At 38.7% G+C, this 15,514-nt stretch overlaps 1 pseudogene; it reads right to left on the reverse strand.

Moving 5' to 3' along the window:
• Positions 1 to 893: 893 nt before the first annotated feature.
• Positions 894 to 6,510, reverse strand: LOC140596105 (poly(A) polymerase alpha pseudogene; annotated as a pseudogene).
• Between the last annotated feature and the right edge of the window lie 9,004 nt (positions 6,511 to 15,514).

Raw genomic sequence — 15,514 nt, forward strand, 5'->3', positions numbered from 1 at the left:
AGTGCGCCTTACAGTTGATGCTGTTTTAGACCCGAAGAAACATGAGATGTGATTCTAAGCAGCAAAAATTGATTTTTCAAATTTCAGGCATTATCTCACATATTTTACTCACATGTATGATTCCAGATCTCTTATGTAGTTGACTGTTAAGTTATGCAGTGTCTTAAAAAATTGTTTTAAATGCACAACAGATTGGAAAAACAATTCTGTTTTTTTATGGGAGGAATATAAGTTTTAGTTTTCTACTTTACAATGTCTGCATAAAACTAACTATAGAATCAACATTAGATCCAATTTTGTACTTGTAATATCGCAGGGAACTTACAAGCAAACTCTAGACAAAGGGACTGAAACACTATGGATCATTTATTGAGCTGCACTGACAGCTGGGAATCATTAGAAATAAAGATTTTCTGCCCTTAATTCAGTTGTAATCATCCTACACAAAAAAGTTATGATCAGAGGCTAAATGTAATCCCTGCATCAACAGTCTTGATAATTTTTATAACTTTCAGTTTTCAGAATCCAAATGAGAAATCCCAGTTTACTGTCCAATTATGAAGTGTCGTCAAATTCTATAATACCAGAGTGAATTCGGCACAGTACTTACCTACATACTAAATAGAAGGCTTAAACTGTGAAAAACTGCTCTCCAACGTATATGTTTTTTAAATAGCCGACTCTGCAACATTTTCCCAAGAGTTGCTTTTCTGGGCTTTGTGCGTCACTTATTTTTCTTCATGTGTGCAGCAGTGTTTTGCAATTATTGGCCATCTTTTACTCATGATTTCCCTTGTAGAAGATTGATTAGCACAATCAGTCACTGGAAAGCAATTTTCATCACCAAAGGCAGCTTCTTTTCTCTCTTGATTAGCAGCCCCGCTGCAAGTTATTCAGCAGAAATAGATAATCCACAAGAACACTGCCAGACGAACCTTCTGATAAGAAAAAGAGGGTTGAACCTGAATATTGCTGACAGTATCCCAGGTAGACAAATGATCAATGAAGCCTTGGTGCCTCTTGTTTTTGTGGTGTCCTCTATTATTTAGAGAACTGGGCCTTCGGTACTAGTTTTGGCTTTTCTTGTTTCTGCATGAATCTGTGGGTCTTTGGGAACACTCATGTGCCTGTCATCTGTGTGAAGAGAGGGAGAATGCCTATCACATATCACTATCACAAACCAGTGATTTTCTTCTTTCTCTATGTGTTCTGTTACTCATACTGAAAGCAGTGTCTGTCTGAAGGAATAAGTCAAAGGAAGTTCAAGGGAACCGGATAAGTGTTTATTCCTTTAAATCATGTACTATTTCGTAATAAATATTAGCTCTCCAGTTTTCACTTAATATAATTTTAGGGAGGAAATATTTGGGTTGTTAGAAGGATGAAAGGGGAAGTTCAACAGGTCTTTCCTCCTACTGCTTGATTTACTTTCGCTGTTCAGAAAGAATAATGCCTAGGGGAGAAGCAGAATAGAGGGGAAAAGTTAACAGATTTGGGGACCGTACTTAGTACTAGGCCCACATAATAGCTTGGTGGTTTGGGGCAAGTAAATTAGCATTTTTGAATCTGGTCCTCTCATCTGTAAAATGAGCACAACCTTGTCAGCATTAGAGGTTAATATATACAATAGCCCAGCTCATAGTAGGTTCTCAGTAAATGATAGCTTTTTATTACCTGCACCTATTATCTACTTACCTTCCTATCTGTTTATTTATTTAGGGACCTAGGTACGCAGATAGATATAACATAGAAGACTAAGTTGGAGCTGAACTTTCCTCCCCTTACCTGGAGGTGAAGGAAGTAGAGAACCCCCATTTAAACATTTAACTTTAACATAGTTTTAGCTCACGTAGTGCTTAAATACCAAGTTGCCCAGACAGTGCTGCTGCATTAGATGAAAAAACAATTTGGCCATCCAAAACCAAATGGAGAGCCATTTCATTTTCTCAGCTTTAGTCTCTAAAGACATGGCTATGTATGTTTACACAGCCTCTTTCCAAAAAAGGTCTGCGTTAGATCTAACTTGGGCAATATGTCCCCGATTTCATAACATCTTCCAGATTTATGAAAATAAATGCCATCCACTGTTGTTCTTGGGTCTATTCATCATAAACTACAGTGTGATCTCCGTAAAATGTCAAGTGGGTCATGCAAGCCTCTCCCCAGGACTCTTCAAGGATTTCTCATGATACCTGAAATAATATTTTGAATCCTTTGGGAGCTGACTGTGCCTTCCTCTACACACTGTCTGCACTCCATTGCCCTGCCGATGCCCTGTCTATGCTATGCCCGCCTGGCCTTCTTTCATGCCTTCTAACACCCAAAGTTCTTACCTCATGGACGCTGTGCATTTTCCTCCTTGCCCTTTCCATAGCTGGCTTCTTCTCATCCTTGAGGATGTGCTGCATATTATTACTTTTCAGAGGGGCCTCTCTTGAGTTTTTGATTGAAATTGGGTTTGCTGTACACTTGAACGATACAAATTTACACTTCATACAATACTCATATCATGGCTTTTCTCTGTGCCTATTTATTTGATACGAGGTTTTCTCCAAACAGCTTTACCTCTTTCACCCAACACAGGAGCTCTAGAGCCTAGCACAGTGCTAATTTTGCTCAGAATAGATGAATTAATGCTGTCTCAGCTCTCCTTTAAATGGACTGGACAAAGTCAGTCAATGGATCAGTAAAAAATAAATATATATTTCTCCCTTTCCAAGGATCTCCTGTCCATAAGGCTTTGTTTCGACTTTTTTTCTTTTTCAGGTAGTTATAAATGGTAGTTATAGAAATTATTATTAATCACTGAAATGTTTTCTATGTAGTGTCATGAAGGGTATATGGTTTAACTGATGGGTAGAGGGATTCAAGAAATGTCAAGAGGCCACAGTGCTATTTGGAGCCATGGAATCAGGGAGAAATCTCCTATACCCAGGTGATCAATGGAGTCGAAAGATGCAATTTAATGGAGTCCAACATGCAATTTAAATTTACTTGGTATAACATGCTTATACATTATTCAATAGAATGCTGCTTAAAATCACATCCTATTCACTTTTGGCTTGGGGCCTCAAAAAAAAGTAGAGTAGTGTCTCATATTAAGTGTTCCCTTAGGGTAGAGGAAAGGAACAATCCTGAGACACAGAGTAGAGGATCAGAATTAATTTAAGGCAGACAATCAGAGCTGGAGCTCTCTCTCTTCTCTAACACCTCTACCAGGAATTTACAAAAATCCTTGGTGGGACATTGGGCTGTCTACAAGGAGTCAAGACTAATATTATCCAGATTTTTTTTAAGGCCCTAGACTGTGTATCTAACAAAGAGGTTAGGGTTGTTAAGCTTAAGGGCATCATATAGTTGACCCAGGGTTACAAGTATAATAATTTCTTAAAAATAAGCTTCAGATATTGATGTTAGTAATATTGTCTAGGAATTATTCAATGATTCAGCTAACACTGTCATCTCTGCCATTAAATATTTCATAAGCCCATTAAAACCACATGAAAATATGTATAAAAATTGTTTTGGTTCTTAACCTGTTACAGTAGTCCAGGCCCCAGGAAGGCAGCTTTCTATATGTTATAGCATTTTGTAACTGTAACTTAAAAAGTACTATATGAGTGCAATGAGGTAGATAATAAAATGCTTTTGAACTACACATACATATACATAGCAGAAAGATATACACATATCTATATGTGCAGTTATACAGTATATAGTATATATATCAACATGTATCTAGTGGAAATATTACAAATTATTTCCCAAGATAACTTCTAAACGTATAGATAATAAAAACTATCATTAATGGGCATCTGGGTGGCTTAGTCAGTTAAGCGTCTGCCTTCCGCTGGGGTCATGATCTCAAGGTCCTGGGATCGAACCCCACATTGAACTCCCTGCTCAGCGGGGAGTCTGCTTCTCCCTCTCCCTCTGTCCCTTTGCACCACTTGTGCTCTTTCTCTCATTCTCGCTCAAATAAATAAATAAAGTCTTTAAAAAACCCTATCATTAAATTTATCTAACCATTTAAAATAAAATCTAAATCTCTAGCTCTCTAATGTTTGTTCTAAATTAATAGCTCCAAGCTATTATTTTTATATTCTTAACATTAAAAATATCATGTACTTTTGTCACAGAAAATTAGAAATACTGAGCACAGTTAAATATATTCACAATCCCAACTCCTTTAATACTAAACATTTAGCATATTTCTTTCCTTAATTTTTCTCCTTAAGCTTGGTATTGGTTATTGCTGCTATTTCTTCCTCCCTTTCTCCTTCCCTCCTTTTCTTTCTTTCTTTCTTTCTTTCATTCTCTCCTTCCTTCCTTCCTTCCTTCCTTCCTTCCTCCCTCCCTCCCTCCTTCCCTTCTTTTTTCCAAAGTTTTTTTATGTTAAAAACATGTTTTTTTTTCACTTTTTGACTTTTATTATTTTTTTTAATTAATTTTTATTGGTGTTCAATTTACCAACATACAAAAAAACACCCAGTGCTCATCCCGTCAAGTTTTTAATGAGGGAATATATCTTCTGCTTACAATATAGCTCTCTTGAAAGATAAAAGGAGTCATAGATATTATAAGGCAAAACAAACTCCACTCATGTGATACTACATACATCATGTGAAAGCAACAGTCTGATCTCTAGGTTATGAAAACTAGAATTAAAAAGTCACTACCCCAAAAATGTCCAACTTTTCCATTTGGCAAAGCTTGGATGCAATTCCACAATGTGGAATGTGTCATAAGCTGAATTTCCCCCATTGTCAACAAAATGACAAAACTGAAATCTGTGCCTGGCAGTTTCAACCTAAATCCATAGCTACATAAAACACCAGATACTACATTACGCCTGTTAGTATAACAATATTTTCTTAGGGAGTGGGAGGAAGGGCAAAGTGACTACAGAGAACAAATACATGGGAAGAAGCACTAGTGCATACTAGATAGTATAAAGTAACTGAAAAGAAAGCCTCAGTGCATCTCCTAAGGGTGTTAAGACAATACTCCAACTTTGAAATATTAATTTAGAAAGATAGAAGAAGAGTTTGAATAATTGCAATTTAACATGAGAAATGTATATATGATAGAATGGTGCCCAATGGAAGATTCATAAAGCAAATTTAGAATAATCTGTTTTCTTTGTCCAATTAAGAAAAAGTAACCAAGTTTATCAATATGTGACATCCTTCATCCTATTGGTTAGCCAATTAATAATAGCACCCCTGGGACACCTGGATGGCTCAGCGATTGAGCACCTGCCTGTGCCTCAGGGTGTGATCCCACGGTCCCAGGATGGAGTCCCACATCGGGCTCCCTGCATGGAACCTGCTTCTACCTCTGCCTAGTCTCTTCCTCTCTCTGTGTGTCTCTAATGAATAAATGAATAAAATATTAAAAAAAACAATAGCACTCTGCCTCTGCACTTACTGATGAGGTCTTCTGAATAAATGCTGATTATCCCAGTGAGGGAGGTCACCAAATAAACCTAAACCTTTTTTTTTTCCAGTCATGTTAATCCTGTCTACTCTAGTCTCATTTTTTAGCACTTGAAGACAACAAACAGGTTGAGTTGGAAGATATGGTTTATGGATCCCTGAAGTTGTTGACAGGTAAATCTGTTTTATTGAATCCTTGATAGCAGGAACAGGATTTGCTGGCTGACCAGGGTTATTGGAAAGGTCCGTACTAAATGTTTTCTGAGGGGCCAATAGAGAAGCTCTTTGGTTTCTAGTTGAGTTGTGTTTTTATTTATATAACCCTGTTCATTTTTTTCTGTTTTCTTATATCCACTTAAAGGAAGACCGTTAGTTTCTTTACTTGATTTATTCCCTTCTGTTTTGGTTTTCTTGGGATGCTCTTCTTTATTTGTTGAGGATGACCTCTTGACTCCTACTAAAGGATTATGTAATTTTGCTGCTATATTCCTTGAAGTTCTGGGTAGTTGGTTTACAAGACATGCTGAAGAATGAGCTCTAGGAACTGTTGGCTGTGGCAGTGGAGAAATGCTTACACTCGACGTATCCTCTGAACTTTCACTAGAATTTACTTGTGGCACAGACACTTCACTAGCCTGATGTTGCTCACACATGTTGCTGTTACAACTGGAGCAACATTGTTACTGTCCCCAGAGCTATCAGAACAATTCAATGAACCAGTCTTCAGAGCACTAGTAGGTTAAGGCATAGGCATGAAGTTATCAGTACCCACTTATGAGTAGATGCTGCGGTCACACAACAATGTCAATCTGACACCTTCTGTTGAATGATTTTGCCTTTTCTGAGGCACATGATTAGGTAGTCATTGAAGCTGATTTGCTTTTACATGCACTACAGCAATCTTCACACAAACCCCAAACATTTTGCTGCTTATTGCATTCCTAGAAACTGTATCTGTGAAAGACTGAATATCATAGGGGAGAACAACATTGAGGTTATCAGAGTTTTTTGTTTTTCTAGACACTAAGTCAATCATCTCTACTGTATGAAATTCTTTCTTATTCTTTCTCATCCTCCTTTTAACTCTTACTGTGGATCAGTTTTCTCCCTACCCCTAGATGGAATTCCTGACATGGCCTCTAGTTTTTCCAGGCTCTTCTAAACAATAATAATTAAAAAACCCATCTCTTTAAAGCACTGACAAGTTCAATTTCATCTCATAATGACTTAATTCCAATCTAGTGTAGTGGTATTTCAAATGCCAAACTTCTTCAGAATTAGTTTTCTCCCTCTAAGCACAGAGTTTCTAGGGTATTGAAAGTCTGTAATAGGAAAGGACAGGAACTAATAGTGTCTTCTCTTAGCTGTTTGCGGTACTATATGGCTATCCCCAGGGCAATGGTGAGAAGGACAGGAGGTTAAGTGGCTGGTCCAGTTGGAATCTGATGTGGGGGCACTTTGGTGGTAGTATTTTTCAAATCATGCCTCTTTCCTTCCCAAGGGTTGCATTTACCGGGTCCTTAGCAATTTTCCTATTGGAGACCTCCCACTGCAACTCTTTGGTGGGAGGAATGCCTTGGTTATCTGGCTGGCTGCATACAACTTCACCCTTGCCCTCTGGGCTTTCAGCTATTTATAATTGGGATCCCTATGTATCTCCAATCAGTCATCTGGGTCAGGGTTAATATTGATAAAACCCAGATTGGATCCCTTTTTCTTTTTTTTTTTTTAAGATTTTATTTATTTATTCATGACAGACACAGAGAGAAAGAGAGAGGCAGAGACACAGGCAGAGGGAGAAAGAGGCTCCATGCAGGGAGCCTGACGTGGGACTCGATCCCGGGTCTCCAGGATTATACCCCAGGCCAAAGATGGCGCTAAACCGCTGAGCCACTGGGACTCCTCTTTCAAGTTCATATTTGGTCCCCAGGAACTGCACATCTGCCCAACCTTTGTTGGGAGAGGAGCTGGCTTCCAAGGCAGCCCTCTTCACTGTGCCAGCAGCAAAGGGCAGTACCAGTCATAGAGCTTGCTTTTAGAATTAGTAGGCAGAAGTCAGAGCTTGTCCTCTTGTTCCTCGAGCTCCTGGAACTATATTTAAAGATTTTCTTATAAAACTCAAAGCTCCTCTCATTTAAGTTGAGGGAAAATGAAGCATAGCACGATTAAATATTTCTTGAAATAAATCCTCTCACCACTACTGACCCCTCCACTCCCACTAGAGTGGGTAAAATGAGAAAGAAAATACTAGTGTTAATAAAGATGGGGAGCAACTAGAACTCTCATATACTACTGGTCGAAGTATAAATTGGTATAATAACTAGAAAATGCTTTGGCATTATATGCTATAGCTGAACATATCTATTCTCTATCAACAGCAATTCCACTCTTCAGGCCTATATCTAGCAGACATGTACACATATGTTCAGCACAAGTATGTTCATAGAAGCTTTATGTTCTATATATGTACACAACAGCACATACCAATATATCGAAAACACAATATTGAGTAGATGAAGCCAGGCACAAGAGTATATATAATGTATGACATTCTATAAAATCCTTAACATTGGTCAGGTTCCTCTATGTTATGTTAACAGTCAAGAATAGTGGGGTGATTAGGTGGAAGAAGCTTGAAGGAGGAATCCATGGTGCTGGTAATATTCTGTTTCCTGATCTGGTGCGAGTGTGCTGGACAAATTTAGTTTCATAAGATTTTATTGAGCTGAACACTTATAATACATGCACTTCTGCTTTGGATATAATACTTGAGTGAGAATTATAAAGCAAAGCAAAACCAAAACAAGGCAACAAAAATGAAATTAACTGTCTTGACTTTTTAATCTCACCCTCTTCTCTGAACTGGAGATAGGTGATCTGTTAATTGTGTAACACTCAGCATTGGGCCACCCCCTTTGCAAATCCTGCATAGATGAGCCAGCCCCTTGGCTTAGATCTTGTGGTTACCAGGCAACTATTGTTCTCTTCTCAGCCTTTGTGGCCTCTTTCTGAGCCTACAGGAAGAACTGCATTTATCATCCTGTGACATAAATGATATGCTTGGTACAAAGCTATCAGAAACTTAGGGACCCAGATGAAGGCTCTGCGCATGCTCATCGGTAGCTCCTGTAGGTCATGAGGTACCCAAAGCGTTAAAACAATAAAACCTTACTGACTGGGATCCAAAGCGACGATGTTTCTATGTTAGCCTTGAGGGTCACAATTCCAGACTCATTCTGCCCAGATCTTTTGCTAATATCTCTATTAATTCATGTGGGCTATGGATTGACACAGCGATGAAACAAATGGGAGGGCTTTGGGAAAATATGTCAGAGGGGAAAAGAGATGTAAGCTATTAGTCTTTGCTAATTCTTTTACCATGATGCAGGCAGGCCCTCTTTGAAATGAGCAACTATTTAACATACTTTGAGTCAGGTTGTTCTTTCCCATATCCACACACAGACTCTGGACCCCAAAGAGGCTGCACCTGTTGAAGCAGTGCCCGAGTAGCAGGATATTTGGATGGACTCTCTGAAAGTGAATTACTAGTTGCAGGCATGAAGATTTTTATGTTTCAGGATACACACTAACATTGTTTTCTGTTTGGCAATGTCACTAGCAATACATGGTGTCATCAAATTTCCCACGTCCCATCAACACTAGGTAGTAGTATTTATTTAAATATATGCATATTTGTAAACATATGCATATATATGCACCCACCTGCCTATGTGTGATATAACTTCCATAGGTGGAAATGGCCTTTCTGACATTTTAAATTTAAAGAGAGAAAGCATATTGGCCATCATTTTACCTTCTACTTTTTAGGAAAAATCTTTTCAGCACAAAATGACCATTTTATTGAGTTGCTGTTATTCTAACAAAATATAAAACTGGGCTTCTGATCAATCTCCAGCAAAGAAACTCTGTAAAGGAACATAAGGACAATGGTCTCAGCTTCCTCAATTAGTTTTAAAATTGACAATTACATTAATCTCAGAGGACCTTGGTAGATACTATTTGAAATGGTAGTCATTCTTTTGTTCAGAGCATTGTCTAGTGCCAAGCTAATGCCAGAGTAAATTATTAGCAATTATTTTTCTCTCTTTCAATGGCTGGAATATGGAACAATTCCTTTAGGGTTTTTTTGTATGTAGTTTATTATAACACATGTTGTAATTTCAGAACATATTCTCTTATAACTATCTGAAATTATTATTATCATGATTTATGAGACCATTTCTGAATGGGAAAATTTCTTCAGATATACCAAGGAAAATAATGGGGCTCTTAGAATTTTCTATTTTAGTATATTATGAAGCAATAAGACACTTGCTTTATAAAACTTGCTTAGAATCTTATAATGCTATTTCAAGATGCTTCATACTATAAGAAAAACTAGATTATTATAATAGAGCTGCTAATGATTATTCTGTGTTAGCGCTAACATTCTTACTCATATTTTCATATTCTGTAAAATACCAATTTTAAGAGCTGTTTTAGGTACACTTATATACCACATACCATACAATCCACTCTACAATTGTTTTTTAGTAAATTATAGAATTGTATAACCATGATCACAATCTGAAATATTCCCACTTGTTCATTTAAATTCATTCCACTCTCCTTTCCTCAGTCCTTGGCAAAGACTAATCTGTTTTCTGTGTCTATAGATTTGCTTTTTCTGGATATTTCATATAAGTGAAATGATACAATATGCAGTCTTTTGTATGGGTTTCTTTCACGTAGCTATTTTTTCAAAGACTCATCTCTGTTGTAGCATGTAGCAGTAACTACATTTTTATTGCTGAATAATCTAGTTTTTGTGTATACCAAGTTTTGTTTATACATTTAGCAATTGGTGAACATTTGGGTTATCTTTAGTTTTTGACTATTATATACAATGCTGCTATGAACATTTGTGTACAAGTCTCTGTGTGGACATATGTGTTTATATCTTTTGGGTAGATACTTAGGAGCGAATTTGCTGGGTTGTATGGTAAATTACGCCATCCACTATCACAACTCAAACAGCTGTGATGTTGCCCTTCCTTGATTGTTTGCCACCAAGATAGCTATTGTTTCAGACAAAGTCCCTGCATGTGGGTTACCAGATCAGGTCACCCTCCCCTGGCAATAAAGCTTCTGATTTTTATGACTTGTCCACTTTAGTAGAACTACCATCCAGAATGAGCTTAGTGGGGGGTAGGGGAAGAAAGGGAGCAGGTACAGATTAAAATGCCATAGACTGACGCTATTTGTACTTGAAGCCCGAATTTCAGCAGTTTTCCAAACTTTTCAGATTGTTGTATGCCTTTAGTCAATTTCCAAACAATGCTGGAATGTAACTGTTTTGACAGTTTTGTCCAGTTCCATGATTGTGGGCTGACAGAGAGGATTTGCCAATCTCCTTACTGCACCATTCTGGAAGTCTTGTCTCCTCTAAATACCAGTTTTTAAACTTCTTTAAAAAACAAAAATATCGAGGCACCTGGCTTGCTCAGTCGAAAGAGTGTTCAACTCTTGATCTCAGGGCTGTGAATCTGAGCCCCGTGTTGAGTGTAGAGATTACTTAAATAAATGAAAACATTAAAAAAACACTCAAAATATCAAAGCTTCTTCTTTAGGCACATATATGTTTTCTTTTCTTTTTTTTTTTCAAAATGTCATGCCAAATCTTTTATTTTTTAATTATTTTTTTAAATTATTATTTTTTTATTTTTATAAATTTATTTTTTATTGGTGTTCAATTTGTCAACATATAGAATAACACTCAGTGCTCATCCTGTCAAGTGCCCACCTCAGTGCCTGTCACCCAGTCACCCCCACCCCCCACCCACCTCCCCTTCCACCACCCCTAGTTCATTTCCCAGAGTTAGGAGTCTTCATGTTCTGTCTCCCTTTCTGATAAAGTTATTTTTTTTTTTTGGAGTTCAATTTGCCAACATATAGCATATCACCCAGTGCTCATCCCATCAAGTGCCCCCCTCAGTGTCCATCACGCAGTCACCCCAACCCCCCCCCCACCTTCCTTTCCACTACTCCTTGTTCGTTTCCCAGAGTTAGGTGTCTCTCATGTTCTGTCACCTTCTCTGATATTTCCCACTCATTTTCTCTCCTTTCCCCTTTATTCCCTTTCACTATTTTTTATATTCCCTGTATGAATGAGACCATATAATGTTTGTCTTTCTCCCACTGACTTACTTCACTCAGCATAATACCCTCCAGTTCCATCCACGTCGAACCAAAGGTGGGTATTTGTCGTTTCTAAATTACTGAGGCCTTTAAACATTTTCCATAAAAAGCCTTAGGAAAAAGTTGTTATATGAGGACAGATAGAATAGGCAGTGTTATTTTATGGACATATACTAAGTTGAGGATGCAATAAAATATAAAGAACTTTCCTTTTGTCATGCTATCTCCCTGTAAAGGAAAAATACGAATCTTACCTTGCACCGATGATGGAGCAACACTAATGTTTTTTACATTGTTTAGAACTCTTTGTTATCCGACTCCCAGATTCTCCACCTGCGCACCCACACCTACACACATCTTGCCATGAATAGTGACATTTAATTAATTATGCACCTGATTTCCAATAGCTAATTGTGGATTAGTTTACTAATGTCAGTGGGGGGCTTCATATGTGCATAGTACTGGCCTATTTTCCTGGGAAGAAAATGTAACAAGAAGAAGATTTTGGGCTCCACTGCAGAGCTCTCACAAGCCATTTAAAAATATTGAATGTTCACTTGGAAATCTCTCATTATAAGTCTCTCTCCTGCCCTGCACCCCCCCCCCCACACACACACACGTGCACTCCCGCGCGCGCGCACATAGTTTGTCAGTTAATTGCCTGTGGCAAAAGTTAATGTTCTAATAAACTAGGTATTAACTGATGTAATGAGTGGTATCATGTGGGTTATTGCCATTATAAACCATACTTAACTGTTTAGAAAATCAATAACATATTAAACAAAGGTTAGTGCTTCTGGAAGAGTTCCTTGGCAAACAGTTGTTTTCTGACAGATTGTGACTGATTCTTCTGCTTCTTGGAAGGTAGACATTTCTGCTGCCTTAGTAACTATTAAGAGTTTGTGCATATGGCAAAATCACATACACACACAAACACTGACACCAGTGAACCAGAGAACCACACCTCAACTTCCATCAGTGGAGCTCCTCATTTATAGACCTACAGATTAGGCAGGAGGGCGGCAAAAATCCAGGCCTGATGCTCATTTCCTTTGCTTTCTCCACACAAACCCATTTATTGATGCAAGGTAATTAGATGAAAAGCAGGGAGTCAGGTGACATATTAGGCAGTTTTCTTTATTTTTTTCTTTTTTTTCCATATTTTTTATTGAAGTTCAATTTGCCAACATATAGTATAACACCCAATGCTCACCCCGTCAAGTGCCCCCCTCAGTGCCTGTCACCCAGTCACCCCATCCCCCGCCCACCTCCCCTTCCACTACCCCTTGTTCGTTTCCCAGAGTTAGTCATTTATTTAAATATGAGTTTGCTGTGGCCAGCAGTCAGGAGTGGTGCGGATCTGGTGAAAGTACTCCTCATGCCGTGGCTATCCACTTAATATTGCTGCTTCCAAACTTCGTCTCAAAGCAGGTGGTTAGAGAAATGCAGATCCCCGGACAACGCAGTGGCCACAGTTCCCAAGGTTAGGTTGTCTGTGTTCTGTCAGAATCTATTCCTCTACTTGAGCTTCTGGAGAGTCGGGTGAGGGAATAAGTGGGAAATATTTGTGAGGGCAATAAATGAAAATAGCATCATGCTGACTAATCCCTCTTTTTTTTTTTTTTAAAAAAAAAGGTTTTATTTATTTATTTGACAGAGAGAGTGACAGAGGGCAAGCACAAGCAGGGGGAGTGGCAGGCAGAGGGAGAGGGAGGAGCCGACTCCCCGCTGAGCAGGGAGCCCCATGTGGGGCTTGTTCCTAGGACTGTGAGATCATGACCTGAGCGGAAGGCAACACTTAACAGACTGAGCCACCCAGGCACCCCCCGACTAATCCTCCTTGAAAGAAGGCATTTATACCTATATGACACGTGTGCTATTGTCATCAGAATTGCACATACTACACTCCAAGTCCCTTCAGTAGGCATAGCTCTATAGCTTCCATCCTATATGCGTAAAACCTCACATCATGTTTCCTTTCCCCTCCTCCCTACTCTGTGTTCCATGGTAGAAAGTCATTAACATGAGCACATATCTTGTTAACACAGCAGAGGGGCAAAGGAACTGTAAATTAATCTTAGAGGATCAAGGAGATAAAGCATCATGTAGAATGAAGAACATTCGTCTGGGAAATGGGAAACCTACATTCTTTTTCTGAGCTTGTGATGAACTATTGGGTAACCATGATGCAGTGACAACATCCCTGGACATCAAGCTTCTCACATGGATGACAAAGAATTGGATGACTTCTCACTTGGGTCTCTCCCAGTGTAACATTACATTCCAATGATGACTGCACAATTTCTGTGTGTAGTCACTATGCTGAGCACTTTCCCATTTCCTTTGAACTTTACAACATTCTTGTGATGTAGGTGCCATCACCCTCATTTTGCTGCTGGAGAGCTGCAGCTTGAAGAATAAGGACCATGCCATAGACATAGCCTGCAAGTAGCTTAGCTGGTTCTCTGTATCCTAATAACTGTGCCATGCTCCTCACCTGGACCAAAATGTTATTACTGGGAAAAGCTATGTTTTGTCATCAAAGGTGCCCTGCTAGGATCCTGGATTTAAGATCTAGTACCTAAGCAACGGGCAAACTATATTAATATATCGAGGTGTTTGAGTACCAGTGGATCATCAACCACTTCTCAGACTTCCTCTGTCATTGCCGTGCACATTCCTCCCCTTACTACCATACAATCGATTCGGGGACTATGAGGAAATTTCTAGAACTGCTTTCCAGGGCCCTCTTCAGTATTAGGACCTGTCTCCATTTTGCCTGGATGCCACACTGTACTATTAGTGGTGAAGTACTTTAAATAGCACCCCTGAGATCACTATCATAGCTACTTTCCCTTCCTTTTACCTGCAGGCTCGGACAGGATGAGGTGACTTTTGCCCTTAGAAGACGTTTTTCAAAGGTTGAGAATGAATGTTGGTTTAGAGTTGAGGTTAATTTCACTGAGTTGTTACAAGTATGCTTCTCAAGCTCTGTGCCTGGGTTCTGTCTCCTTACTATGACCCTGTCTGGGAATCTGGTTCACAATTACCCCTACCTATCCCTGAGCTCCTCATAGGATACTGTCTTTAGAAGCTTTGCCTACTCTTGTATGTCTGTCCTTATTCTTAATACATGCCTGATGTTTTTTCCTCTTCTGATTACTAAGTTTCTAGATCTATTCCTTGCTTTTATCTGCTTTGTGGCCTTACCCAACTCCTCCCTTGATCTTCAGTAGAATTTACTCCCTCTGATGGTTTTGGCTGGTTTGAGGCCCCCATCTTCTGTTCCACCTGAGACTATAGGTCAATGGGGAGTTGTTACCTGCAGATGGGTTTGTCCATGTGAGAGGTTTTTGCAATGTTACTTTCAGAACTTGAGGACATAAAAGTGAGACATTCATGAGATGTTTTCCAGTCTTATGAATGTTACATCTACCCCTCTACCTTAAAAGTAGCAAAGGTGTTTCCTTTGCTGCTCTTTAAAAAAATCCATTTGTTATCACTCTCCATCACACCATATATTTTACTTAACTTGTTTATTTTCTATCATCATAGAAGGTAAGCTCTATTAAGGTAGGATATTTTTTGTCCTGTCCATGAATGCATCTCCAGTACTCGAAACAAGGTCTAACATAAGTAGGTCATTGTGAAATATTTGCTAAATGAATAGGTGAATAAATCAATGGAACCTGACTCTGGTGTCTTGCTGTCTTTAACAAATGGATTACCGAAGTTATCTCCTAGTAGTTTTAAGATGAAATGAATGAAGAAGAAATAAATCATTGTGCCAAAGTAGACAATAATTTGGCAATAAAGTTATGCCCTACAATAGACAGTGATGTGCTTGGTGCAAAGAGTGGTGGGGAACTGGTCTGTTT

Source organism: Vulpes vulpes, chromosome X (genome assembly GCF_048418805.1).
Source record: "Vulpes vulpes isolate BD-2025 chromosome X, VulVul3, whole genome shotgun sequence".
In the NCBI taxonomy this organism is placed as follows: Eukaryota; Metazoa; Chordata; class Mammalia; order Carnivora; family Canidae; genus Vulpes; species Vulpes vulpes.